The sequence below is a fragment of the Entelurus aequoreus genome, linkage group LG02 (genome assembly GCF_033978785.1).
Source record: "Entelurus aequoreus isolate RoL-2023_Sb linkage group LG02, RoL_Eaeq_v1.1, whole genome shotgun sequence".
Classification (NCBI taxonomy): Eukaryota; Metazoa; Chordata; class Actinopteri; order Syngnathiformes; family Syngnathidae; genus Entelurus; species Entelurus aequoreus.
In genome coordinates this window covers 44004092-44031162 of record NC_084732.1, presented here as the reverse complement: position 1 = coordinate 44031162, position 27071 = coordinate 44004092, and positions in this window count along the sequence as shown.

Sequence of the window (27071 nt, the reverse complement as noted above, 5' to 3'; positions counted from 1 at the left end):
TATCATATATACCAGGGGTCACCAACGCGGTGCCCGCGGGCACTAGGTCGCCCGTAAGGACCAGATGAGTCGCCCGCGGGCCAAATTTTTTTTTTTTTTTTTTTTTTTTTAAATTGAATCTACATAGAAAAAACACAAGATACACTTTCAATCAGTGCATCAACCCAAACAACATCCCCCATGCACACTCATCCACGCCCACTCACACAAAAGGGTTATTTCTTTCTGCTACCAATATTCTGGTTCCCACAACATAGACAACACATCTGCAAGGGACACAGTCCCTGAAGCGCACATGATTGTATAGGCTGCTGGTCCACTAACATTTTCATTAATTACTATTTTTTATGTAATTATTTTATATTGTTTTACTTTCTTTTTTATCCAAGAAAATGTTTTTTATTTATTTATCTTATTTTATTTTATTTTTTAAAAAGTGCCTTATCTTCAACAGACCAGGTTGTCAATGAAATTAGATTTGTTTAAAGGGTTTTTTAAACCAGGCCCAGTCCAGATAATGTCCAAGTCAGCAACACACACCTTCATTCATGTACACAGAAAAAAATTAGGGAACACAACAGATTGCATATAATTTATAAACAAAATTACATTTTCAAAATAAGCATTTATGTACAGTCCAGATTATGTCCAGGTCACTCAAATTAGGGAACACAACAACAGATATCATATAATCTATAAACATAATTATACTTTCAAAATAAGCCTTTGAGGACTTCTCATCTTTTTTTTAATGTTTTTTGTCATCATTATCGTTTTCAACCATGTAACTTTCTGAAGTTAGAAAATACTGAATAAATGTTTTAAAGAAAGTAATACTAAGTGAATATCTGTTTTTGGCCTTAAAAATAAACATTTTACCGAGTACTATAATTAAATTGACTAAATCATGATTGTCAATGAACTCTCCTAAAATAACAGAAACCTCATTAAGCTTCATAAACAAACCAATCCTTAAACACATTTTTTCAACTTCCACCCAAAACAAATGCAGGGTGGATTCAGGCTCCTGACAACAAAATCGGCAATCATCTGACTCTGTCATATTCCATAATTTTAACATTTTCCCTGTGGGTAAGAAGTTATAAATAATTTTAATTTGAAAATAACGATTTTGCACATCGATAGTGGTTTTATAGATTAGTTTGAATATGGCATCCCATGGCAACGGGCAGTCAAAAAAGTCCTCTCATTTTCCATTTGTGTTGTATGAGGCAGCCTTCAAAGATTTCTTTATTAAATAAAAATTATATATTTTTCTATTTATTTTAGTTCCTTTTTGCCAACTAGAATTTCTTATTAGAGGTTTACAAACTAATAATTTAGTAGTTCCATAATTAATTATTTGTTTCCATCTTTTCCCAATTACTCCAGTTAGTTGATAAAATGAAAAGCTTGAGCAAGCATCACCATACATAGCTCTAAATTTATCATACTTCATAATTTTACCATTCTCCTTGATAATATCATTGACAAAAATGATTCCTCTTTCAAACATATTTTTCCAAAAGAAAGGCTTTCCATCTATTACAATATTAGAGTTCATCCATATTAACTGCTGCAAAATATTGTCTCTTTTTTCTGGCACATAAAATTGAAAACACCACTATGAGTGGATTGTTTCCTTTATGAACCCCGCCATGTTTCCCAGCAGACTCTCTGGGAGGGGATCACTTGTAAAAAAGGATACAATTTCTTTTGATACAGTACATGTTTTTTGTCCAACAGGACATTTGTGTACCACTCAATGTTTAAATACATCTTTGGAACAATTGATGCTTTTAAAGACAGACACATAGCTTCAAGGTTGAGAAGTTCCGGCCCCCATATTCATACTCTTTGTACAAAACCTTTCTTTTAATCTTTTCTGGTTTGCCGTTCCAGACAAAATCGAAGACCCTCCGCTCATAAATCTTAAAAAAAGTTTTCTGATGGAGCTGGTAATGACAAAAACAAATAAATAAATTGAGGAATAATTAACGAGTTGGCAATAGACATTTTACCATACAAGGTTAGGGATTTCCCTTTCCATAATTGCATAATTTTGTCCAGCTTTCTTAGTCGATTATCATAATTTACTGAGCCTAGATCTTCCAGATTTTCTGGGACAACAACACCAAGTATGTTAACTGGTCCATCTGTCCACAAAACAGGCACTTTGCATTCCATTCGAAAGGACGTTCCCTTTAGATTTCCGATCCTTAACATTTTACATTTATCATAATTAAGCTTAAGGCCAGATTGCTGTGAAAATATGTCCAAAAGATTAAGAAGGTTCCGCAAACAATGAGGAAAAATCTTATCTTTGTGAATCAGCCTTTTCTGACATGAACTTCATCGAGAACAAACACAGAACACGCCTCACTGATGCACATCTGCAAGACTCACTCAGAGCTGCAGTGTCAAGTTACACACCAGAGTACAACACACTAGTTAACAGCATGCAATGCCAGGCTTCCCACTAACTGACAAAGAAACAGATAACAGATTTGGTGTCCAGTTCAAAGTGTGACATGATTTAAAAATTTGAGAGTTTACTTTTGTATTTTACATGAGTTATTATTTGTACAAACATGGTGCAAAGTAATTCATGATTTGTTAAAAAAAAATGTTAGTGGCTAGCTAGTTAAAATGGGATATTGTGATTTCACAAGACTGTCTTAGAAGTAATCATTTGAAAATGTTCAATTTGAAAAATGTGCACTTAGAGAAAATATAAAAATAAAGTGTTGCATATTGATATTTATTAGTTTCTATATATATTTATTGTGAGAAATCATTAAGATGATCAGTGTTTCCACAAAGATAAATATCATTAATTATTAATAATAACAGAGTTAAAGGTAAATTGAGCAAATTGGCTACTTCTGGCAATTTATTTAAGTGTGTATCTAACTGGTAGCCCTTCGCAGTAATCAGTACCCAAGAAGTAGCCCTTGGTTTCAAAAACGTTGGTGACCCCTGATATATACTATCATCATAATACAGTCATCACACAAGATAATCACAATTAATTATTTACATTATTTACAATCAGGGGTGTGGAGGGGGGGGTAGGATATGGACATCAAGTAGTGGACATAGAGAGAGAGAGAGAGAGAGAGAGAGAGAGAGAGAGAGAGAGAGAGAGAGAGAGAGAGAGAGAGAGAGAGAGAGAGAGAGAGAGAGAAAGAGAGAGAGAGATCAGAAGGCATAAGAAAAAGTATCTGCATTTGATTGTTTACATTTGATTATTAGCAATCCGGGGAGGGTGTTAGTTTAGGGTTGTAGCTGCCTGGAGGTGAACTTTTATTGCGGTTTTGAAGGAGGATAGAGATGCTCTTTCTTTTATACCTGTTGGGAGCGCATTCCACATTGATGTGGCATAGAATGAGAATGAGTTAAGACCTTTGTTAGTTCGGAATCTGGGTTTGACGTGGTTAGTGGAGCTCCCCCTGGTGTTGTGGTTATGGCGGTCATTTACATTAAGGAAGTAGTTTGACATGTACTTTGTTATCAGGGAGGTGTAGTGGATTTTATAGACTAGGCTCAGTGCAAGTTGTTTAACTCTGCCCTCCACCTTGAGCCAGCACACTTTAGAGAAGTGGGTAGGAGTGAGGTGGGATCTGGGGTGGAGGTCTAGCAATAACCTGACTAGCTTGTTCTGAGATGTTTGGAGTTTAGATTTGAGGGTTTTGGAGGTGCTAGGGTACCAGGAGGTGCATGCGTAATCGAAAAAGGGTTGAACGAGAGTTCCCGCCAGAATCCTCAAGGTGCTTTTGTTGACCAGAGAGGAGATTCTGTAGAGAAATCTCGCTCGTTGGTTAACCTTTTTGATTACCTTGGTTGCCATTTTATCACAGGAAAGGTTAGCCTCTAGAATGGAACCTAGGTAGGTGACCTCATCTTTCCTGGTGATAACAATGTCACCCACTTTTATGGTGAAGTCATTGACTTTCTTGAAGTTGATGTGGGACCCAAACAGGATGGATTCTGTTTTACCCAAGTGTATGGATAGCTTGTTGTCAGCGAGCCAGGTGCAAGTTCTACAGAGCTCAGCACTGAGGATTTTCTTCACCTGTGACTTGTCCCTGTCTGATACCAGCAAGGCCGAGTCATCTGCAAACAAGAACAATTCACAGTCGCATGCCGATGACAAGTCGTTTATGTATATTAGGAACAGTAAAGGTCCCAATATACTGCCTTGGGGGACTCCACAGCTCACCGAGAGGGGGGGGGGGGACGGTGCCGTTCACCTCTACCACCTGCTCCCTCCCCTCCAAGTAAGATTGCATCCAGCTCCATGAGTTTTTGTTAAATCCGATTGCTCTGAGCTTATCCAACAGTATAGCGTGGTTAATGGTGTCAAAGGCCTTCTGAAGGTCCAGCATGACCATGCCGCAGTATTTGCCCGCGTCCTCCTCATGTTTGATGTGGTCGGTCAGATAGAGAAGGCATGTGTCAGTGGAGTGGTTAGTTCTGAAGCCGGATTGGAATTTGTACATGAGTTTATTAGTGGCAAGGTAACTATCAACCTGTTCATAAACTATTTTTTCCATTACTTTCGAAATGGAACTGAGAATAGAAACAGGTCGGTAGTTGCCAGGTTCCAATTTGCTTCCTTTTTTAAAGAGGGGAGTTACTCTTGCTATCTTAAAATCTTTTGGTACTTGGCCTTGTGTAATTAATAGGTTTATTATGTGCGTGATGATCGGGACAATGATGGAGGCAGAGTCCCTGAGGAATCTGGAGGGAATATTATCAAGGCCGGTGTCCTTGTTAGGGTGGAGCGCGCTCAATTTTTTTAACACCTCATCAGCTGTGACCATTTGTAATTTGAAATCATCGTTGGATACTCCTAGCTTTCTGTAGAAGGCTTTAATGTGTTCTACGCCAAAGCGACCAGAGTGGTGGGACAGCTTGTTGACAAGAGTTGTGGCTATGCTGGTGAAAAAGATGTTAAGTCTGCTAGCTACCTTCATTTTGTCTGTAATGAGGGAGTCACCCTCCTTGATGCTGATGTTGGTGAGTCTTGTTTTAAGTTTCTGGCTGCAACCAGGAAGCTGGTTGTTGAGAATTTTCCAGAGCTCACGTGGCTTATTTGTGTTTTCCTCTATTTTGTCGTTAATGTAATTTTTTTTTAAGGATTTAGTCAGGTTGGTTGACTTATTTCTTAATTTATTGCATTGCTTTTTGAGAGTTGAAAGGAGTAATTTGAGGTTGATATTATTGGGTTGTTTATCTACTTCTGTTTTACATTTTTGGTATTCAGAGTATTTCCTGTCTCTGTCTTTTATGGCAGCTAATAGGTCCGGATTCATCCATGGTTCCGAGCGGGCTTTGATCCTGACTGTTTTCACGGGAGCCATGTCATTTAATATCTTTAGGAACGTCGTTTCGAAGCGATCCCAAGCAACATCGACCAGGTTGCTCACGAGCATAGGGGACCAGTCCCACTCATCTAATTTTAAATTGAAATTGTCATTGGAGTATTTTTTGAGGGATCTGGATTGGGCTGTTATGTGGCCATTGGCTTTAGGTTTAGCTATTTTGCGGGTGCAGAAGGTTAGATAGTGGTCGCTAAGACCACAGATCATGACCCCACTATTTTTTATTTTAGGCCGGTCTGAAGTGAGAATGAGATCTATGGTTGATTGGGTGGAATCACACACCCTTGTAGGTAGCGCTATTAGCTGGGAAAGACCGTGCAGATTACAAAACTTGCTGAAGGATCTGAAGACAGGCGCATCTTTGCGTTGAATATCTGTGTTCAGATCCCCAGTTATAGTTTTCTCCACGTTGTCTGTCCCTGCCAAGCATTCTTCCAAAGCCCCATAGAAATCACTCTGATTAGGGGGTCTATAAACAGTCCCTATTAGTACCGGCTTAGCGTTTTTAAATTTGATTTCCGCCCACACAGATTCCAGGTCATTGTGGTTAAGATCAGTGCGAGTTATGTATTTAATATCCTGGTGAATATACATACAAACGCCCCCACCGTGTTTATTCCTATCCTTTCTGATAACCGAAAAGTTTTCTATTTCTATCTCTGAATCAGAAATACTTTGATCAAATTTGGTTTCAGAGAAACACAAGATTTTTACCTTCGTGTTGAGGAACATATCTCTGATTTGGTCAAGTTTGGCTCCAGAGAGGCTGTTCACATTAAGGTGGATGATGTGTAGTCCACTGGAACCAAAAAGAGCATCAGAGTCCGCTGTGTTGTGGTACTGACCAGAAAAATTGTTGGTTGTTATTGCTGTTGAAGTTGGAGAGCAAGGAGAGAGAGGAGAGAGAGAGAGAGGCATATTGATCGTCCTCCAGGTGAAGGGGGAGGGAGGGAGGTAAGGGCGGAGTTGGAGAGGGGGAGAGGGGGAGGCCAGGTAGGGTTGCTGGGGGTGGGGGTGGATTTCCTTTTGGCGGGCTTTTTTGAAGACAAAGAGAAAGAGAACAATGAAAATGTTTGTGTAAAGGCGCCTCTAAATCCTGTGTATGCCGCGTCCTCGACTGTCTGGGACCGGGGAGAGGCCGCGTGGACCCCCGCCATCTCGTGCAGTTCCCCGCCATCACCGATGTCTGGGTCGCCGGAGAAACACGGGCATGTCTGCATGACTAGCCTCCATCTTTTTAGCTTCGGTTGTTATGAAGCTGACGATGGCGTGTTCTTTCTGATGTCTCTTCCTGCGTGGAGCGCGGTCTTTCTGGCGTCACTTCCTGTGTAGGCGGGGTCTTTCTGGCGTCACTTCCTCTCCGAACTCAGGTTGAAAACGATCAATGAGTCCATACAAAGCTAAGTGCCGGAGATTCAAGAATTACACGGCTGACTAACCCATGTAAAAATTTGTCCGAGGAGGGGGACCTTATAAACGCTGGTTAGTGTAGCTGAAACGGGGCTTAGGCTAAATAATTATTCGTTTAAATGGTTAAACGACTTAGTGTAGACATGGCCTTAGTGTAAACTGGGCCTTAACGTGTGCTACCCCAAGGGGCGCTACAGAACCCATTATAAGCCATCAGTCGTCCATTTACATGAGGAGAATCACACTGTCACAGAAATCAACAACTGATATACAGGTGAAACTAAAAAAATGTGAGTATTGTGCAAATGTTTGTTTATTCCAGCAATTAAATTTACAAAATGAAACTGATAAAGTACTAACTAACCAACTAACATAAACTCATAGATATTTCAAGCTTCTTTTGATATAATCTTGATGATTATGGCTCACAGCTTATGAACACTTTGAATTGAACATCTCAAAGTTTGGGGTTTTCAAAAACTGTAAGCCACGATCATCAATATTATAACAAATAAAGGCTTAGCCTATTTCACTTTGCATATCACATTTTAGTTAAACATTTGAAGTTGAATTGCTGACATCAATGGATTTTTGCACAATATCCAAATGTTTTGAGTTTAATCTGTATAAAGCAAAAACAACTTGCATAACGTTCTCTTGAAACAACGTCTTCCTCAAAAGATGCAATAATTTTGGAGAACAACCTTTTTATGACAGGACATGTGTTGTTGCCAATGAGCCACACCACTTGTAAAAGACCACCGTTTTTTCCTCCCCTCCCCAAATAAAAAAAACGCACAGATAATAGGAAAATACTTTTTCTAATTATATGGAATTGTGGCTTATTAAGGTGCTGAAAATGTTTTTTGTCCTGCCACCACAGCCCCTTAAATTCACCAAATAAGGAGAAGCTCTGATAAGGTGGGAAGCGATGAATGGCTAAAACAAACTGTGGAGGGGCTCCAGCCAAGCAGCCGGGGGCTTAAGATATATTAAATTACCATGATTGGGACTTAAAGGCTGTTTGAGAGGCTGGGGAGCGTCAAAGCACGGCTATTCATGTCTGGGGAGCTGGGTCAATAGGTTGTGGAAGTTCACAGGACCTGATGCCATTCTTATGCAAATGAAGAATACAAGAGCTAAAGCTCAGTGAGTTGAAAGATATAAATGACCGCACAATCATCTGCAGCCTTGCACACACACGCTCACACACACGGACACACACTCACACACAAATTTGCTGCCCAGCTACAGCCCATTCTCTCATTCCATGTACTGTACACTCCACTGTCTCATACAGTCTTACTTTGCAACACATGCAAAAGTCGGACAAATTGTCCAACAAATGACATCAGTGGGGTTCCTGGCTCACCGATGGTTCACTTCCACGTGATAGACGCTCTATTCTATGTTAATACAAGTTGCTCAGTAAGAGGTTAACAAGGGAAAAAAGAGGATAGAGGATTATAGCTCGGTTGGTAAAGCGGCCGTGCCAGCAACTTGAGGGCTGCAGGTTTGATCCCCACTTCCGCCATCCTAGTCACTGCTGTTGTGTCCTTGGGCAAGACACTTTACCCACCTGCTCCCAGTGCCACTCACACTGGTTTAAATGTAACTTAGATATTGGGTTTCACTATGTAAAGCGCTCTGAGTCACTAGAGAAAAGCGCTATATAAATATAATTCACTTCACTTATTTTGTTTGTCAAAGTCAGAGAGAGCGAGGTCGAAAAGCATTTAGGAGGACATGGCAGGTGGCGTCACCCTGACACTGTACAAGATATCTTGATTGTTGTTATGGCAAAGAGAATGTTGATCCAAAAACAGCTGGTCCCTGTTGGAAGGACACACAACCACCAGGGAAACAGATGAATAACCAAGTAGACCAAGTCTAGGTACATGATTCAGGCTCTTTCCTTTTTTTCCTGCTCAAGGGAGGTCTTTCTTTTTCTCCGGAGAAAACTGTCTGTAATCATGGCAATTAAATCCAACCTTGAACCACTTGATTATGGGTAAATAAAACTCTTTTGATAAATTCTCTTTTGTTCCTGTTTAAGATTTTGACATTCTACCACATAAAATTGGCGTCACGAACAGGATGGGTTAGAACGCTGCGGTCGACATCCACTCCCGGTCTCTCAAGGCAGACAGAGTTGCACTGCGCACATAAAGGTAAGCAATTTTGCTTAATGTGTAAACGCTGTCTGTCTGGAGATGGTCGGGACTGGTAAGACTGATTGCTGAACCTATTTTTGATAAAAGATAGGTTTAGTCAGGTTCTCCAAAAACAACCTGGGATGAGGTATGTATGGTTGGCTTGGGTTGCTATATATGTGATTATAGTGTCTGTGTGTTTGTTTGACCATTAACATTAATTATCTGTGAATAAAGAAAACTTGTGATTTTTTTGTCTTAATAAAAGGGTAACTGTTAATAGAATTGTGATAATAAGGTGGTTCCGTAGTGTTTAGCACAGACTATTTGAGGCAAATACATTTTTTCACCTCTTCTTCTTCTTCTGCAAGTACACCAGGTTAGCAGTTTGGATACAGCTAATGTAAGGGCATTTTCACTAGCAGGGTGGTACATTTGATTATAAAAAATTGTTGATAAGTCTGTGAATGTGTGTTTTTGGGGAGCTGCAGCGGTAAAGGCCCCATTTTTAGTGACCTTCTTAGTGACTCCGATAAGGGAGATCGACTGAGCTGATATTTGTCACGACGTTTGATCAGTGAGCTGCAGTTAAACAGATGGAGATCGGGTTCCATACAGTTGAGTTTTGGTGAAGCTGTTTTGGAACTGACCATACATGATGGCTGTAGATTTGTCGGCTGATGACCAGTGATTTTACAGCGCCTTAGGCTGGGTTCCGTGTAGGTCAGGGTGTTTAATGTAGGGTCTGCTCCGCTTGGCGGGTTCATTGCCGTTTATGAGTAGAAGTGGCCTGCGTTCAAGATATGAGACGGCCGTTCCATAAAAAGCACGCTTGTATAATTGTTAATAGTGTCCAGACTGGGGTGGGTTCTATTTTATTAATGTGTATGTGTATTGGTGAATGTTGAAATGTGTGTTGGATGTGGAGTGTTTCAGTTTTATTGTTGGTACATTTATATATGCATATTTTAATAACAATTGTGTATGCACCTGCGGGTCTGATCTTTTTGATTTTCCCTCTCTTGAAAGATAATCATTACTCCCACCCACCAGGCCCCCCCGCCCCCCGTACATTCCATGCTAGTCTGTAAAGTTTTGGAAACTGTCCAAACTGTGTGTGTATGAGAAGAGAGACAAAGTTTATGTTCGGAAATCATATGAGTGAATGATCATCCATCCATCTATCTTCTTCCGCTTATCCGAGGTCGGGTCGCGGGGGCAGCAGCCTAACCAGGGAAGCCCAGACTTCCCTGTCCCTAGCCACTTCGTCCAGCTCAGAGTGAATGATAAATGTTGTTTATTATTATTCAGTTTTGATATAATACAGCTGTGCTTCTGGGTGAGAAAAATAGTTGATTGTTGAGGTTGTCTTTAACTGTGTGAGTGTGATTGTGACGGTGCGATATTATAGTTTTGTAAGAAAGTGTCTGAGATTTTGATTACACAAAAAAGGCTCGCTCTTTGTTAACTTTTTTGCGCGTGTGACGCAGTAATAACAGAAGGTACTGTGAGAGATCAGACAGATCCCTCCCTTCCCCAACATATTTTTGTTTAATGCAAGTTCAAAGTTCTGAATAACATACGGCAGGAAATGAAATATGAGAGGAGGCTCTTTCAGGAGAGATTTGAGATAAGAGGTGTGTCTGTGTGACGAGGCTGTGTGACGTGCTGCACATTAGCCGTGAGCCAGAGAGGTGTGTCACTGTTAGCATAGCATAGGTTAGCATAGCATAGCATAGCATAGCATAGCATAGCATAGCATAGCATAGTTTATCATAAATTAGATTAGCATAGGATTAGTTTAGCATTGAGTTAGCGTAGCTAAAATTAGCTTACTTAGGCCTAGTAAGGCTAGGTTAGCATTTAGCTTGGCATTACAAAGTGTGAGTGGATAGCTGTTCTCAGTCTGAAGAGAGTGCTGGCAGGTTGAGTTTGATAATAAGTAAAATAAAAGATAAATAAATAAACATTTAAATATCAATTAATACATTTGGGTTGCTTTGAATTAATATTTATATAGCAAATAAATTAAATAATGTTAAATAAGTAAAAACAATAAAATGTAATTTAAATTTGATAAAGGTACATTGATTATTTAAATATATTAACATTTTAATTATTTGAAGAATAATCACAATAAAATAAAATTTAAATTTATATTCTAAAATATTTTTAACTTTTATCTGTGTAACTGGTATTAATCATATATTGTCAACGTTTATAGTCACACCTGTGTGAATCATGGAGTCTGAGTCGCAGGTTTGGTCAGCAGTTGGGGTCCTCAGTAAACTGAACCCACTGTTAGCCGATGAAATAAAAGATATCCACAGAAATAGAACAAGCGGACACAAAGCTGTCTGTCACCCTGGCCGGTGGACGGGACTTTTGACACAAGCCAGTGTAGAGAGATAGGAGTTTTGATAAACAATTACAAGGCAAAGGACAAAAAACCTAAACGCATTCAGAAAGGTGACAGAGTTAGCTGTTCTGCAGTTGTTTTACAATCAAGTTGTAAGGGAAGATAGTGAGGAAGAAGTACAGACAAAAGTCGCCACAGCAGTCTGTCCAGTAAAATTACAAGGACGAGACGTCATGAACTGTGCTGGGATTAGCGACAGCATCAGATTATAAAGGCGGAATGACTGTTAAGAGATAAAGAAAGACGCATGACATTATATGGTTTTGGATTGTTGTGTTGTTAAGGAGAGAAATAGAAAAATGGATGTATTACATGTAAGTTGTATTGTGAGTAGTGTGGAGAGAGAGAGCGGGAGAGAGAGAGAGAGAGAGAGAGAGAGAGAGAGAGAGAGAGAGAGAGAGAGAGAGAGAGAGAGAGAGAGAGAGAGAGAGAGAGAGAGAGAGAGAGAAAGTTGAAGAAAAGATGAGAAAGTGACAAATGAAGGTGCATGTGGAAAAACATGGTTTTCGTGTTGTCAACGTATGCTATTGGTAGTAGTTCGCTGCAAGTTTGTTTGTTTGTTTGTTTAAGTGAAATGGGAAGAAATCAATAAGAATAATTAAACGCAAAATGGAATAAACTAATGCGTACGACAGATAATATGGGGATATTGAAATAAGATATGAAGAAAATGTGGACTGTGGTTCGCCTTATCTCTTAGAATGTGCACTCACACACACACACAGCCTTGTGTGTGTGTGTGTGTGTGTGTGTGTGTGTGTGTGTGTGTGTGTGTGTGTGTGTGTGTGTGTGTGTGTGTGTGTGTGTGTGTGTGTGTGTGTGTGTGTGTGTGTGTGTGTGTGTGTGTGTGTGTGTGTGTGTGTGTGTGTGTGTGTGTGGCGGATAGGGAGTGGAAGTTTGAAAAAAAATGCATTACATGTCAAGTCGGTTTAACTTTAAAGTATAGTCTAACATTTTTAGGTTGGATTATTTGTATTTTTATTGAGACATTTGAAGTATACCACACATCTGGGTGGTGAGCTGAGATAAAATAATGGCATAACATATAATAAATAAGGAGGCATGGCAATCTCAACAGCTTTCAGTTAGCTATAGACTTTTGATAGTAAAATGCGAGTAACTATAACCTTTACAACTGTTTGCTTTAAATATTGTTGAATAATAATTACAAATAAAAGCCTAGATCAATAACTATAATAAGTGTTGATATGTATAGCATGATAAAGTGATATAAAATAAGTTATATGTTTAGAGGCTGAGGAAGAAGAAGAAGAAGAAAAAAAAGAGAGACAAAGAGAGTCTTAAAGGCCTACTGAAATGATTTTTTTTTTATTTAAACGGGAATAGCAGATCATTTCGCGATATTGCCATATTTTTGCTGAAAGGATTTAGTAGAGAAAATTGACGATAAAGTTCGCAACTTTTGCTCGCTGATAAAAAAAAGCCTTGCCTGTACCGGAAGTAGCGTGACGCCACAGGAGCTAGTCTTCCTCACAATTTTCCTTTGTTTACAATGGAGCGAGATGGGGTCCAACACTTCCGTGGATTTTGTGACGTCACGCGCATAAATCATATCCAAAGGAGTTTTTCAACCGGAAGTGTGGCGGGAATTTTAAAATTGCACTTTATAAGTTAACCCGGCCGTATTGGCATGTGTTTCAATGTTAAGATTTCATCATTGATATATAAACTATCAGACTGCGTGGTCGGTAGTAGTGGGTTTCAGTAGGCCTTTAACACACAACCTTGTGTGTGTGTGGACGCACGCTATCGAAATGACTGGAGCCTAACACTGTGTGTGTGCGTGCGTGCCGACGCGTGAATGCGTGTGCGTGTGCGTGAGTGTGTGTGTGTGTTGTGGCTGGTTTGAATTTACAGGGAGGTCATGGAGTGTTGACCCCATGGTTAGAATTGGGTGTTTTATTGACATAAACACATGTGGACTTAACATTCTTAGGGACCTCTGGAGATCTGGCTTTTACAGCATGGTAATAAACGAACGAGAATAAATGCATGCTTTTATTTTGTCAATTATTACACACGACAGAAAATATTGTAAATATATAGACAATTTTCAGTTGATTTAAAAATGTTACTTAAAATTTCATGAAGTAATACGTATAATCTTTGAATTAGGAGTATTGATTTAACGTTTACTAGGACAATTAATGCTGTGATATTAAACGTCATATGCAGAATTGGACCGAGCAGCAAGGAAACAACTCCTTAATTTACAGATCGCTGAAACTAAAATGTCAAAAGAACCGAAAGGTCAGAGATCAGCTAAAGTATATTCAGCAGTGGGTGAACTTGATTTTGAGCTCCAACAGATGGAGGAAAGAATCCTCAACAAACGTGAAACCAGACAGTCAGACTCGGGTGGTGGACGCGGTGCTCCAAGGTCAGTCCAGAGTGGAAACTGTTTTGCAACGTGACTGTCCCAACTTCTCTAAACAAGACAGGCTCCGATTTGCAGCCAAAACATCATGCAGGCGTGGCAAAAGAGCCCCAGCAGGAAATACAGACAGGCCCCCTGCTGGACATAAGTGGCAACGGACAATGTTATCAGTTCATGATTGACATTGGTGCCACACACTCATTTTTGAATGAGGTGATTCCAAAGAAACTGTGTGCTTCCTTTTTTGAAGGTCGAAGGCTTCGCTGTGATCACAAGAATGATACCTGTCACCAAACAACTTCCGATTCAGATTGCTGGACATTCATTGAAGCACACCTTCGTGGTCGACCTGCACACACGTTGCCTGCTTGCATAACCATCAAGCTGCAACACCACTACAAAGGCTCCTCCATGAGCATGAGCTCATACCACAGCCTGAAGCACCAGAAATGGCTGACTACTGGGTGCGCCTCCTCCCAGGAACAAGTGAAGGACAAGGACTGTTCCAACTGTTCTATCAGTGAAAGCTCTGGCTGACTGAGCTGCTTCCGTGTGTACCGCCACCCGACCCGCCACATGCATGATCACCAGTTAGACGACTCATACTAGGAGCCCTTTGACTCCTATATATGTTGTAACTCAAGGTGTGGCCGCTCATGTTGACCTATCCTTGCAACAACTAGCATGGTATAAGATGGACAATTGCTGTCCCACATTGTTCCCTTGCCCTCTGTCCCGCCTACGAAACCAAAGACTTAGGTCGAATGATGAAACAGGGCGTAGCTGCCGCTGATTGAACCGACACGCAAATACCACATTTGCAATTGTTTCGGTTGTCTGTTAAACACATAGCCATGGGCTGCAATTTGGACACTCCTGCTTTAGGCTACGAGGAGCTAGCAGCTATACAACAGCTGAGCTAAAATAACACATTTAAGCATATCAAATAATTATAGTTGCTTATTACATACACAAAGTCGCCAGGACAGGGGTCTGATAGAAATTATTCAGTAGCAAACGTATCCTTCAACTTTCTACAACTTTCTACAACAGGAACCATACTTAGTGAATTATTGTGGCCACAATAATTCACTAGGTGTTGTAAAATATCAAATTACTATTGCAAAAGCATCCGCCATAAGGTTAGTATTTTTCAAATATTTGTGTCAATATATATAAGCATATTTTGTGGCTTTCACCATATTAAATAATATTCATAAAATGTAGGGTCGATATCGCTAAGGGGTTCCCTACCCTAATGCCACCCTCCAGTGGTCCACAAAAAAAGGCTTTCATTGACCTCAAACATGACCTGTCCTCCGCCTCTGCTCTTGCTGTGCTTGACTATCAGCTGCCCCTTTTCTTGGATGTTTCTGAAAGTGATAGTACTACTAACACAGTCCCTTTTTCAGGGACAGAGTGGGGAGGAGGTGAGGTTGGATCGTGTCGAGTTGGATCGCGTCAAGTTTTTTATGTCATTGATATGATCAATCCGGTACAAGGGAAAAGGTACTTGCTGACTTGTGTTGACAACAGCAGTGGTTGGCCGGAAGAAACCCCAACCTCAAAGGAGTATGCCAAATCAGTAATTAAATGGCTTGTGAATGACCTAATACCCCGACATGGTTTCCCCAAAAAGGTTAGGTCAAACAACGGCACCCATTTTAAAAATACTCACTTAGCCTTGGTCGAAAGAGCTCACGGACTAGAACACAGGTTATCATCCTCAGTCCCAAGGTAAGGTTGAAAGGATGAACCAGAACATCAAAACAAATTGGCTAAGATCTGTGTACAGACCAAATTGAATTGGATTGACATGTTGCCATTAGCGCTAATGATCATTCGAATGTCCCTGAATAAAACTGTTTTTCCGCCCTTTGAATTGTTCACCCTATGAACTGCATACAGGTCAGCACTTCCCAGGACCAGCAGCTCCTTTGGAAGGAGGAATCAGCGTGAGACCAAAATGGTACTTTTACAAAATGCAGAATTTGTGTGCCAGTTCCTCTGTGCAGATTCGAGGATGACAGCCCGCCACTACAGATTCCCTTCCGCCCGCCGAGAGGCTCAGGGTCAAATTCAGATCCCAGACCTGTACCCGATACCTGACTGGGAGGAATCAGGAGAGGAGAGACAATACCCGATACCTGACTGGGAGGAATCTGGAGAGGAGAGAGAACACCTGTCCAGTGATGACGAGAACGACTAAGGTTGCCAGCCACGGGAAGGGGTGAAATAGCGCCCTTCTCCACCAAGGCAGCCAAAAGCCCAACGAGGTGTCGGCAGGCCACTAGCCTGAGGTACCACTGAGGGATCTACATGAGCACTAGTCAATAATGGACTCATACGAAATTCAGTTTTTTGTTCAAAATCAAACATATAACAACAATATTGGTAACTAGGGACGGCGTGGCGAAGTGGGTAGAGTGGCTGTGCCAGCAATCGGAGTGTTGCTGGTTACTGGGGTTCAATCCCCACCTTCTACCTTCCTAGTCATGTCCGTTATGTCCTTGGGCAAGACACTTCACCTTTTGCCTCTGATGGCTGCTGGTTAGCGCCTTGCATGGCAGCTCCCGCCATCAGTGTGTGAATGTGTGTGTGAATGGGTAAATGTGGAAATACTGTCAAAGCGCTTTGAGTACCTTGAAGGTAGAAAAGCGCTATACAAGTATAACCCATTTATCATTTATATTTATTAACTACATCCAATGCAAATGCCGGAGAAAGAATTCTGCAACAGCTTACAGTCATAATTCTATATTCATTTTAAAACAGATTTTTGTTTGATTGATCATTAATGTGTCCATATAAGCACCTTTATATATATATATGTATATATATATATATATATATATATATATATATATATATATATATATATATATATATATATATATATATATATATATATATATATATTCATCTAATTATGTTCAATGATGTGCATGATCAAGGTATTCTGTTATTCCATTTTACTAATCAGAGGTGAGGCCACTAATTGTGTTCTGTGATATGGCTTTGCTGCAGGCTGATAACAGCGATCGCTCAGTGAGGGTCATAGAGTAATTTTACCCTACAATAACAACATTGGGGTTTTTGCCTCTATCTGCAGTAGAGTTTCGTAAGGAAGTGGCCCAGGTCAGAAATCCATCCCGTATGGTCCAGGGTTCTAAAACCCTGGGGGGATATGTAGTGGAATTTCTGACCTTTTGTACCCTTTCTATTTTGTTTGTCAAAGTCTGAGAGAGCGAGGTCGAAAAGCAATAATGTGGACATGGCAGGTGGCGTCACCCTGACACTGTACAAGATATCTTGATTGTTGTTATGGCGAAGAGAATGTTGATCCAAAAACAGCTGGTCCCTTTTGGAAGGACACACAACCACCAGGGAAACAGATAAATAACCAAGTAGACCAAGTCTAGGTAGATGATTCAGGCTCTTTCCTTTTTTTCCCTGCTCAAGGGAGCTCTTTCTTTTTCTCCGGAGAAAACTGTCTGTAATCATGGTAATTCAATCCAACCTTGTACCATTTGATTATGGGTAAATAAAACTCTTTTGATAAATTCTCTTTTGTTCCTGTTTAAGATTTGGACATTCTACCACAACGTCATTCAATGTGGCCCTCAGACGGCAGCCATAATTGCCACGTGGCCCTCAATAAAAGACAATTTGACACCCCTGACCTACATGATGGCCGTACGACACTTCTCTGTGGTTTATTGTTCGATGGGCAAAAAGAATAACGTCACACTTACATTAAAGACACAGGCTGTATAAAATAATTGTGTATGATAAATAATTGTTAAAATGTTATTAGTGACGTCTTGCTAAACCCAGTTCATGAATTAAGCAATCAGAAGATAGGCTCGGCTCAAACTGCCTTTTCTCAGATGTCTACGCTTTATTTGATCAGGAAACGTGCACAAAAGATTGGAATCCTAACACCACAGCCACATACAAGCTTCACATATGATTTATAACCTACAACCTGTCTCCTAGTGTATATCCATAATTTAAGGTCTGTGTGTTTTAAAAATGAAAGAATAACCTTTCAGACCTTCCCCAAAGCAGATTATTCCTAATTTGGATCAACATCAAATTGTACTCCTTGGTAGGCATACACCTCATGAATATGACCGATTTTGTATTTGGAGTTCATGCATTATTCACTGAGAAATAGTGGTACTTCAACCTAGGAGTGTTTTGACATCATAGGTGTCTTGTTAGGCCTTAAGTTGCAAGCAAAACTTGTGAGTTATAAGCATCCCCACTATTAGTTTGTTTGTCAACTTTCACAGTAAACCCAGTAAAATCAGCCAAAAACATTTGATCTTACCTGCTAGCATTAGCTTGTAGCTAGAGATAGAAATTAGCGCCTTTTTCCCAACAAGGGAAGACAATGAGTGTTAAGAACAGTGCTGAAAAGAAGTCAAGAATTCACTATTCTTTTAATTATAGAAAACAAATCTACAAAAGCATGACGGAGTGTGTACCCAACATGGGTAAGCAAATTGAGCGTATCACTGCTAGTCTGCACCATACTAAAGCAGAATGAGCCTAAAGCCAGTCAAGAATGTTTGAATACCATCTACACGCCGGACGTTTATCGATGAAAATATGAAAAAGCTGCTGATGGTGTGTTTGACGGAGAAGCAGCTGGAAAGAAATAATGTAAAAGTTCACCCTCCAAGGTAAATGCTGTACATTATTATTACATTACTTCATTTAAGTATTGTAGTAGGGTTTTTTTTTTTACATTCTATTGTATTGTTTTTATACAATATTTCTGGTCTAAAAGATTTTAGACCAGACTTTTCTTTCTAAAAGGCGTGTTATTTGTTTAATTTTTACTGTTTTGGGAGACAAAGCACTAATTAAATTGATTTCAGTTCATTTCAACAGGAGACGTTGGTTTGCGATACAAGTGTTTTGAATTAAGAGATCCGTTACATAATCAAATAAGCTCGTAAGTTTAAGTACTACATATTGTAATGAGTTGCAAAAAGACCCTTATTCTTAGGAGAACAACAAGAATTCCACAATTGTATTTGGATTTGCACTCAAATGTAATTAGTTGTTTCCTTCGCCCTCCAAAAGGTCTTGTTGGGTGTTTTTGCAGAAACTAACACTCAAACAATTACAACAATTTTGTGCAATTATTGAAAACACACAGAATGTATTTTTGCAGCTAGGAAAAAAAACACTGGTATGCTTCATTCAAAACTAACAATTTAGTCAGTAATTGGATTATTAATTTTACTTTCTCGATGTAGGAAAAAAAAAACAAAGATTACTGGAATACATTATGATAATAGATAAGGATAAGGACAAAAGAAACAAAGTCAAAGAGTTTACGTGAAACATTAGATTTATTGTAAGTAGAAGCAAATAGAGAAGTGCCTTTCCATCCATATCGAGATTATATGCCATTTATTCAATGTTCTTCTCCAACAGACACATACATTGTGTAATATTTACAATAAAAAAAACATTGATTATACCATAATTGATACATCACATGGTCATTCTTTCTATCTTTTATCAATCTTTGACATATTTCAAGTGGGCGATGAACCAAAGTACTGAAAATGAAGCGAATCGTCTACAGAGCAGCTACTCTATGTACACTGAAAGTGTAGGAAAAAGTATAATTCAAGTATGTCGTATACAAGAGAAAACAAACAATAAATGGTCTTTAATTAGCATCAAAGTCAATAATCTCTTGACATTTAACCATGAAGCACTTCTTTTAGCCTGCCTGTTATTATTTGACCAGACAGCTTTGAAGGTAACTGACTGATTCAAAGATAATGCAGACTCTTTAAATAAATACAACATTAATAATTAAATGAGAATATGTGTGTTTAACAATGATATGAAGAATATGGGGCCTTAGGGACATTCTTTTGGGAGGAGCACGTGTGTGGCGGCTTGTGTCGGGTCAAGCTGCATCCCTGGAGAGAGATAAGGTCACGGCCCCTTCTGTTTGACTCGCTCCGGACATCATGTGGACGTTTGTTGATGTGTTGTCCTGCTTGTCACGCTCATTGTTGGAAACAGACGAGAATCAAATGAATGAAAAACAGCAGAACATTTGGTCGCTCAACTTTTTCGGAACTTTCGGTTTAATTTAAAATAGAGACTTAAGTTTGTCCATGATACATAGTCTGGCACATTGATATATCCTCACAAACATTAAGCAATCATATAAAAAACGGTGCACTTTGCATATTTGTCAACTCTCTCATTTTTTCTTGGAAACTTTTTTATTTTGGCTTTCTTTCCCGCTTTAATAGTTTCTGGTATTATTCCTGAATTGTATGTTGTTGTTTTTTTCTTAATGATCTCTGATACTGCTGCACATCACAGCTTCCTGTCTGGGTATTCAAAATAAAACCACACCAGGTGTTGACAGTAGGCTTCAGGAGGGTTGCATATGACGTCACATCCGTTTCTTAATTCACATGATAGTCAAGCAGCTTGAGTGTAGCATTAACACAAGTGAGAGTGAGTGTAGAGTTCGAGCAGAAAATGCCATATTGCTGTTCTGTGCTTGGGTGTTCCAGTCGTTCAAATAGAGAGATAGGAAAGAGCTTTTCATAGAGTCCCGAAAGAAGTGGCTCATAAAGATAATAAAGTCAGGAAAAAATCGAAATTGTGTCGAAGGAAATGTCTCTTAAAAATATCACTTTCATCACCTTGTGGAATACAATCGGACCATGCTTGTGTCTGCAGCAATCACTTTGTAAAATGTTTGTTTGAACATTTAAATTGTTTGAGAAACTTTCTATGATGCAATCAAGTTTATTCTCTACTATATTAGTAGTGTTTGAACATACAGAAAGGTCAATAGATCACATTAGTTTGTGTTCTTTAGTGGTCGCTATTCCTAAATATAACTATGAAGACCTGGTTGTGCAAAAAAACTAAGATCATGTTAAGTCCTAGTAATAAATATAGTGATTGTTGGTCCAATTCATCGTATTTTCATTGTCCATTTTTATAACAGAAACAAAAAGCCTTGTTGTTGTCGTGCAGGAAAGCCAAGTGCTTTATTTGAAAGGGATGACCACATTATAGCATCTTTGGTGATATTTGTTAGCATCAAGACAATATCCTTAATAGTATTAATAAACCTGATAAATACATATCTAGTAGGCTCAACAGCATATCTTGATAGCGCTAGCAAACATTGCTGAACAACTGGGACATTTATACCTAAATTAATGATACAAAATATGAACTTCACACTATAAAAACAACTGCAAACATGAATTAGATGAGACTAATATTTGTAGCAGGAAATCAACTGCTAAAAAACGTATCTTTTTTCTCAGCGTCACGATCACAGCAGCACGACACTCGTTATGTCAATCAAATATGTTACTTAGCGATGCACGTGTGGTAATCGGTAATGTCCTTGCTTATTTCTGTTGTCTGCACTCCATGTTCACTCTCTCTCTCGTTCACAGTATGGAGTGCAGCTGACGCAAGGCAGCAGCACACACCTGACTGTAATTAGAAACAGCTTATTTAACCAGGCTGCTGACAACCGGTGAGCGCCGGAACTTTGCCATTGCTTCCAAACGGTTGGTCGTGCCAAGAGGACTCACTAGTTCGTGTACCTTTCACCTCAGGTTGGCCCGTATTTATCCTAGCCTTGTCTAGCGTTTTATTTTTGTACCTAGTTTTATTACTTCTCTCATGAAGTATATTTTTTCCTAGCCTTGTCTAGCGCTTTTAGTTTTGTGTTTTTTCTCAGTAGTTTGTTACATGGTGTGTAGTGTGTTTTCCACCATCGCCATTGTTTTTTGCTACCTTGTGCTTCCGCCTAATAAAGAGGAAGAACAATTGTAAACCCAAATTCGTCTCTGCATCCTTGGGATCCACATCACCAACTCCTAACAGAAAGTTCCGGCCAAACTATGGAACCCGCAGAGACAGACTCCTGGAAAAGAGCATTGCAAGGCCAGGCACAAAGGATCAACCAGCAGGGGGACCAGCTTGACCACCTGAGCCGAGGTCTACAGGGGATGTCGGAGCGTCAAGACGCCATGTTGGAGTGAATCAACATGCTGTTAGCCACCGTCGTACCCACCTCGACCACCGTGCCTGACCAGGCATCCACCCAGCCTACACAACCCGCTAGTACTAGCAACATACGGCTTTCCCGACCCGAACGTTTTTCCGGGGAAAAGGAAGACGTAAGACAATTCCTGACGCAGTGTGAACTTCATTTTGAGCTAAACGCTTCCGCTTTCACCTCTGAGCGGGCTAAGGTAGCGTTTGTGATCTCTCACCTGTCTGGCCGTGCTGGCACCTGGGCGACTGCCGAATGGAACCGTCAGACCACCTCCAGCTCCACATACGCGAACTTTTCCAAATCCTTGAAGCAAATCTTCCAACGACGACTCTCAGGTAGAGAGGCAGCGAGATCCCTTTTCCGGCTGCAACAGGGTTCACGACGGGTCGCGGATTACGCGATCGAGTTCCGCACCATGGCGGCCGACTGTGACTGGGGTCCCTCGGCGCTGTTGGACGCCTTCTTCCTGGGTCTCGCGGACGAAATTCGTCATATGATGATCCCGCTGTCACTCCCGACGAACCTGGATGATCTCATCGAGCTGGCGGTGCAAATCGACTTCCGCCTACTAGAGGAGAGGAGGGATCGACGAGGAAGACAAGCCCCACCTAGCAGCCAATCAGCGCCTGCTAGACCCGCCATCTGCAAGACGGAGCAACTCGTCCCCGAAGACACCTCTCCTTCATGGCAGATAGATGAGCCAATGCAACTGGGAGGCCGTCGACTCACCACCGCCGAGAGGGAACGCCGTTTTCGCCTCCAACTCTGCCTATACTGTGGAGGCGCTGATCACCTCATCTCCCGCTGCAAGGAACTGCCGCGCCCCGCCGCACGGCCACGAGTGCGCCCTCACTCGCCAGAGGACACGTCCACCAGAGGTCGCCGTTCTCCTTCAGTGGCCGCAGGCAGAATGCAGCTAAGAGGTACTCTTTCTTGGTCTAACCAACAAATAGACATTTGCGCTCTCATTGACTCAGGAGCAGATGATAACTTTTTGGATTTTGAGTTCATGAGACTCCATAAGATTCCTGTTGTCAAACTGTATGTGCCCAAGAGGGTGTATTCTCTTGATGGGCGCCCATTAGCCAGCATAACCCACCAGACACTCCCACTCAACCTGCGCTTGTCTGGTAACCATTGTGAGAAAATAACTTTTCTTGTTGTGCCATCACGGTCCGCGCCCGTCATTCTAGGGTTAACCTGGTTACATAAGCATAACCCGCACATAGACTGGCCTCGTTCGGCCATTATTAATTGGAGTGTAACCTGCCACACACATTGTCTTCGTTCTGCAGCAGGATCTCATACACCGCCACCTACCGCTGTTATAGAGAACATAGACTTGACAAACGTGCCCAAGCACTACCATGACTTAAGGGCGGTGTTTAGCAGGGATAGAGCACTCTCACTTCCCCCCCACCAACCCTACGATTGTGGCATTGATTTGCTAGCCGGGGCGGCGTTACCATCGACCCGTATGTACAAGGTGTCTAACACCGAACTCAAAGCACTAGAAGAATACATAAACACATCTATAGCTGCCGGCCTCATTCGCCCTTCGACCGCACCTGTAGCCGCTGGATTTTTTTTTGTCGAAAAGAAGGACAAGTCCCTACGGCCTTGTATAGACTACCGCACTCTTAATCAGATTACTATCAAGAATAAGTATCCTCTACCACTCCTTGATTCAGCTTTTACTCCATTACAATCAGCGAGGTTTTTTACTAAACTCGATCTACGTAACGCTTACCATCTTGTTCGCATCCGAGAGGGGGATGAATGGAAGACCGCATTCAACACTCCTCTCGGACATTTTGAGTATCTTGTCATGCCTTTTGGACTTACTAATGCACCTGGCGTTTTTCAGGGTTTCATTAATGACATTTTTCGGGACATGACAGGTCGTTTTCTCTTTGTTTACTTGGATGATATATTAATTTATTCATCAACATTTGACGAACATGTGCAGCAGGTTCGGTTAGTCCTTCAACGATTGCTAGAGAACAAACTGTTCGTCAAGGCGGAAAAATGCGAGTTTCACTCATCCTCCATTCCATTCTTAGGTTTTATCATTGAGGAGGGTAGACTCAGACCGGATCCCGCTAAGGTAAAAGCAGTAGTAGATTGGCCCACTCCGGTTTCCAAGAAGCACCTTCAGAGATTCTTGGGCTTCTCTAATTTTTATAGGCGATTTATTCGTAATTTTAGTCGCGTCGCTGAGCCACTTACGAGGCTAACCTCTACTAAGGTTCCGTTTGAATGGGCACCCGAAGCCAATTCCGCGTTCTTGAGGCTGAAAAGGTTGTTTACTTCGGCTCCTGTTCTGTGTTACCCTGACCGTTCTCTCCAATTTTTTGTTGAGGTGGACGCTTCTGATTCAGGTGTAGGGGCCGTACTCTCCCAGCAATCCACCACCGACCAGAAGTTGCACCCCTGTGCTTTCTTCTCTCGTCGCCTATCCCCTGCTGAGAGAAATTATGACATTGGCAACAGGGAGCTTCTGGCGGTCATTTTGGCCCTTCAGGAGTGGAGACATTGGCTGGAAGGGGCGGAGCAACCATTCATCATCTACACAGACCACAAGAACCTGTCCTACTTAAGGACCGCACAGAGACTGAACCCCCGCCAGGCCAGGTGGCAACTATTTCTGACCCGTTTTAACTTTATCATCACTTTCCGACCTGGTTCTCAGAATGGGAAGCCCGATGCCCTGTCCCGTGTCTACTCTTCATCCTTTGAGAATTCTTCACATGAACCAATTGTTCCCCATACCCACGTCATTGGGGGACTCCAGTGGGACATCGAGCGGCAAGTCTTGGAGGCCCTGAAGTCGGACACATCTCCTCGGGGCTGCCCACCAGGCCGGTTGTTTGTGGTTCCTCGGCTCCGCTCCAGCGTTCTGGATTGGGCACATGGGTCGAAGATCGCTTGCCATCCAGGTATTCGTCGCACCAGTTTTGTCCTCTCCCAGCGTTTTTGGTGGCCATCCATTTTGGCAGATACGAAGGCGTTTGTGGCAGCATGTCGGATCTGCGCCCGGAACAAGGCATCCCACCAGGCTCCAGCAGGACTGTTACACCCATTACTCATCCCCTCCCGCCCGTGGTCACACATAGCTGTGGACTTTGTCACAGGACTGCCCCCCTCCGAGGGTAATGACACTGTCTTGACCATTGTGGACCGGTTCTCAAAGATGGCCCACTTCGTGGCCCTCCCCAAGCTGCCGTCAGCTCTTGAAACTGCCCAATTATTAGTGCTCCACGCTTTCCGGCTGCACGGCATCCCCACTGATGTGGTATCCGACAGAGGACCACAGTTTTCCTCGGCCGTCTGGAGGGCATTCTGCAAATCTCTGGGGGCCTCCCCTAGCCTGTCCTCCGGCTACCACCCTCAGAGCAATGGACAGACCGAGCGGACCAACCAAGACCTGGAGGCAGCCATCCGGTGCACGTGTCATCAGCAACCTTCGACCTGGTCTGAGAATCTCCCATGGATCGAATACGCTCACAATTCCCTCATTAGCTCCGCCACCGGCCTGTCTCCATTTCACGTCGCCTATGGGTTCCAACCACCAGTTTTTCCTTCTACCCAACCCAGTGCCGACGTTCCATCTGTTACTGCACACCTGCATCGGGCTCACCAGGCTTGGCGCAACACCAGGGCGGCGTTAAGAAGAACATCGGCCAGGAATCAACTCTTAGCCAACCGCCATCGCACACCAGCCCCACACTACCTGTTGGGACAGAAGGTCTGGTTATCGTCTCGGGACCTACCATTGGCCACCGAATCTAGGAAACTGGCTCCCAGGTTCATTGGACCATTCCCCATTGCCAAGATCATCAATCGTGTTGCAGTCAAGCTCCATCTCCCTAGATCTCTCAAGTGCCATCCTGTTTTTCACGTGTCCCGCATCAAGCCTGTCTCATCCAGCCCGCTCAGTCCTCCTGAGGTACCGCCTCCTCCACCCAGGCTGGTTGATGGTCACCCAGCATTTACTGTAAACACCATCTTGGATGTGAGAAGAAGGGGAAGGGGTTTCCAATACCTGGTGGACTGGGAGGGGTACGGCCCGGAGGAACGGTCATGGATTTCTAGATCGCTTATAATTGACAAGGACTTGATCAAGGACTTTTACGTTCGATTCCCAGACAAGCCAGGTAGGCCGCCAGGAGGCGTCCGTTGAGGGGGGGGTACTGTGGTAATCGGTAATGTCCTTGCTTATTTCTGTTGTCTGCACTCCATGTTCACTCTCTCTCTCGTTCACAGTATGGAGTGCAGCTGACGCAAGGCAGCAGCACACACCTGACTGTAATTAGAAACAGCTTATTTAACCAGGCTGCTGACAACCGGTGAGCGCCGGAACTTTGCCATTGCTTCCAAACGGTTGGTCGTGCCAAGAGGACTCACTAGTTCGTGTACCTTTCACCTCAGGTTGGCCCGTATTTATCCTAGCCTTGTCTAGCGTTTTATTTTTGTACCTAGTTTTATTACTTCTCTCATGAAGTATATTTTTTCCTAGCCTTGTCTAGCGCTTTTAGTTTTGTGTTTTTTCTCAGTAGTTTGTTACATGGTGTGTAGTGTGTTTTCCACCATCGCCATTGTTTTTTGCTACCTTGTGCTTCCGCCTAATAAAGAGGAAGAACAATTGTAAACCCAAATTCGTCTCTGCATCCTTGGGATCCACATCACCAACTCCTAACAGCACGAATAAATACAACTTTGTTTTTCATGGATTAATACTTCATGTGTAGACCCCTCCAGATGTAAAGACACGATATACCTCCGATCTTTTCCTCTCTAAATACTGTTAGTGTCAACTGAAGTAAAGTTGTGGCAAGCAGTAACTTCTTCGTGATAATAAATGGTTTGAATCAAGGGTCCCCAAACCTTTTGACTCTGGGGGCGCATTGGGTCAAAACAATTTGGCCAGGGGCCGGGCTGTATGTATATATATATATATATATATATATATATATATATATATATATATATATATATATATATATAACATAAGCTACAGAAAGCCCTACAGAGCAATACCCCCGGGAGATACCGAGAGGGGGTGAGGATGAGATCTCCAATCGGACGGACCAAAGGTTAACGACCCCCGCAAACGAACTGACTACGAGTATGACATGTATCTGCGACAAGCTGTGCAAAAATCAACGTGGCTTAAGAATCCATCAGGCCAGAATGAAATGTTTGCAGCGGGAGAGCAAGG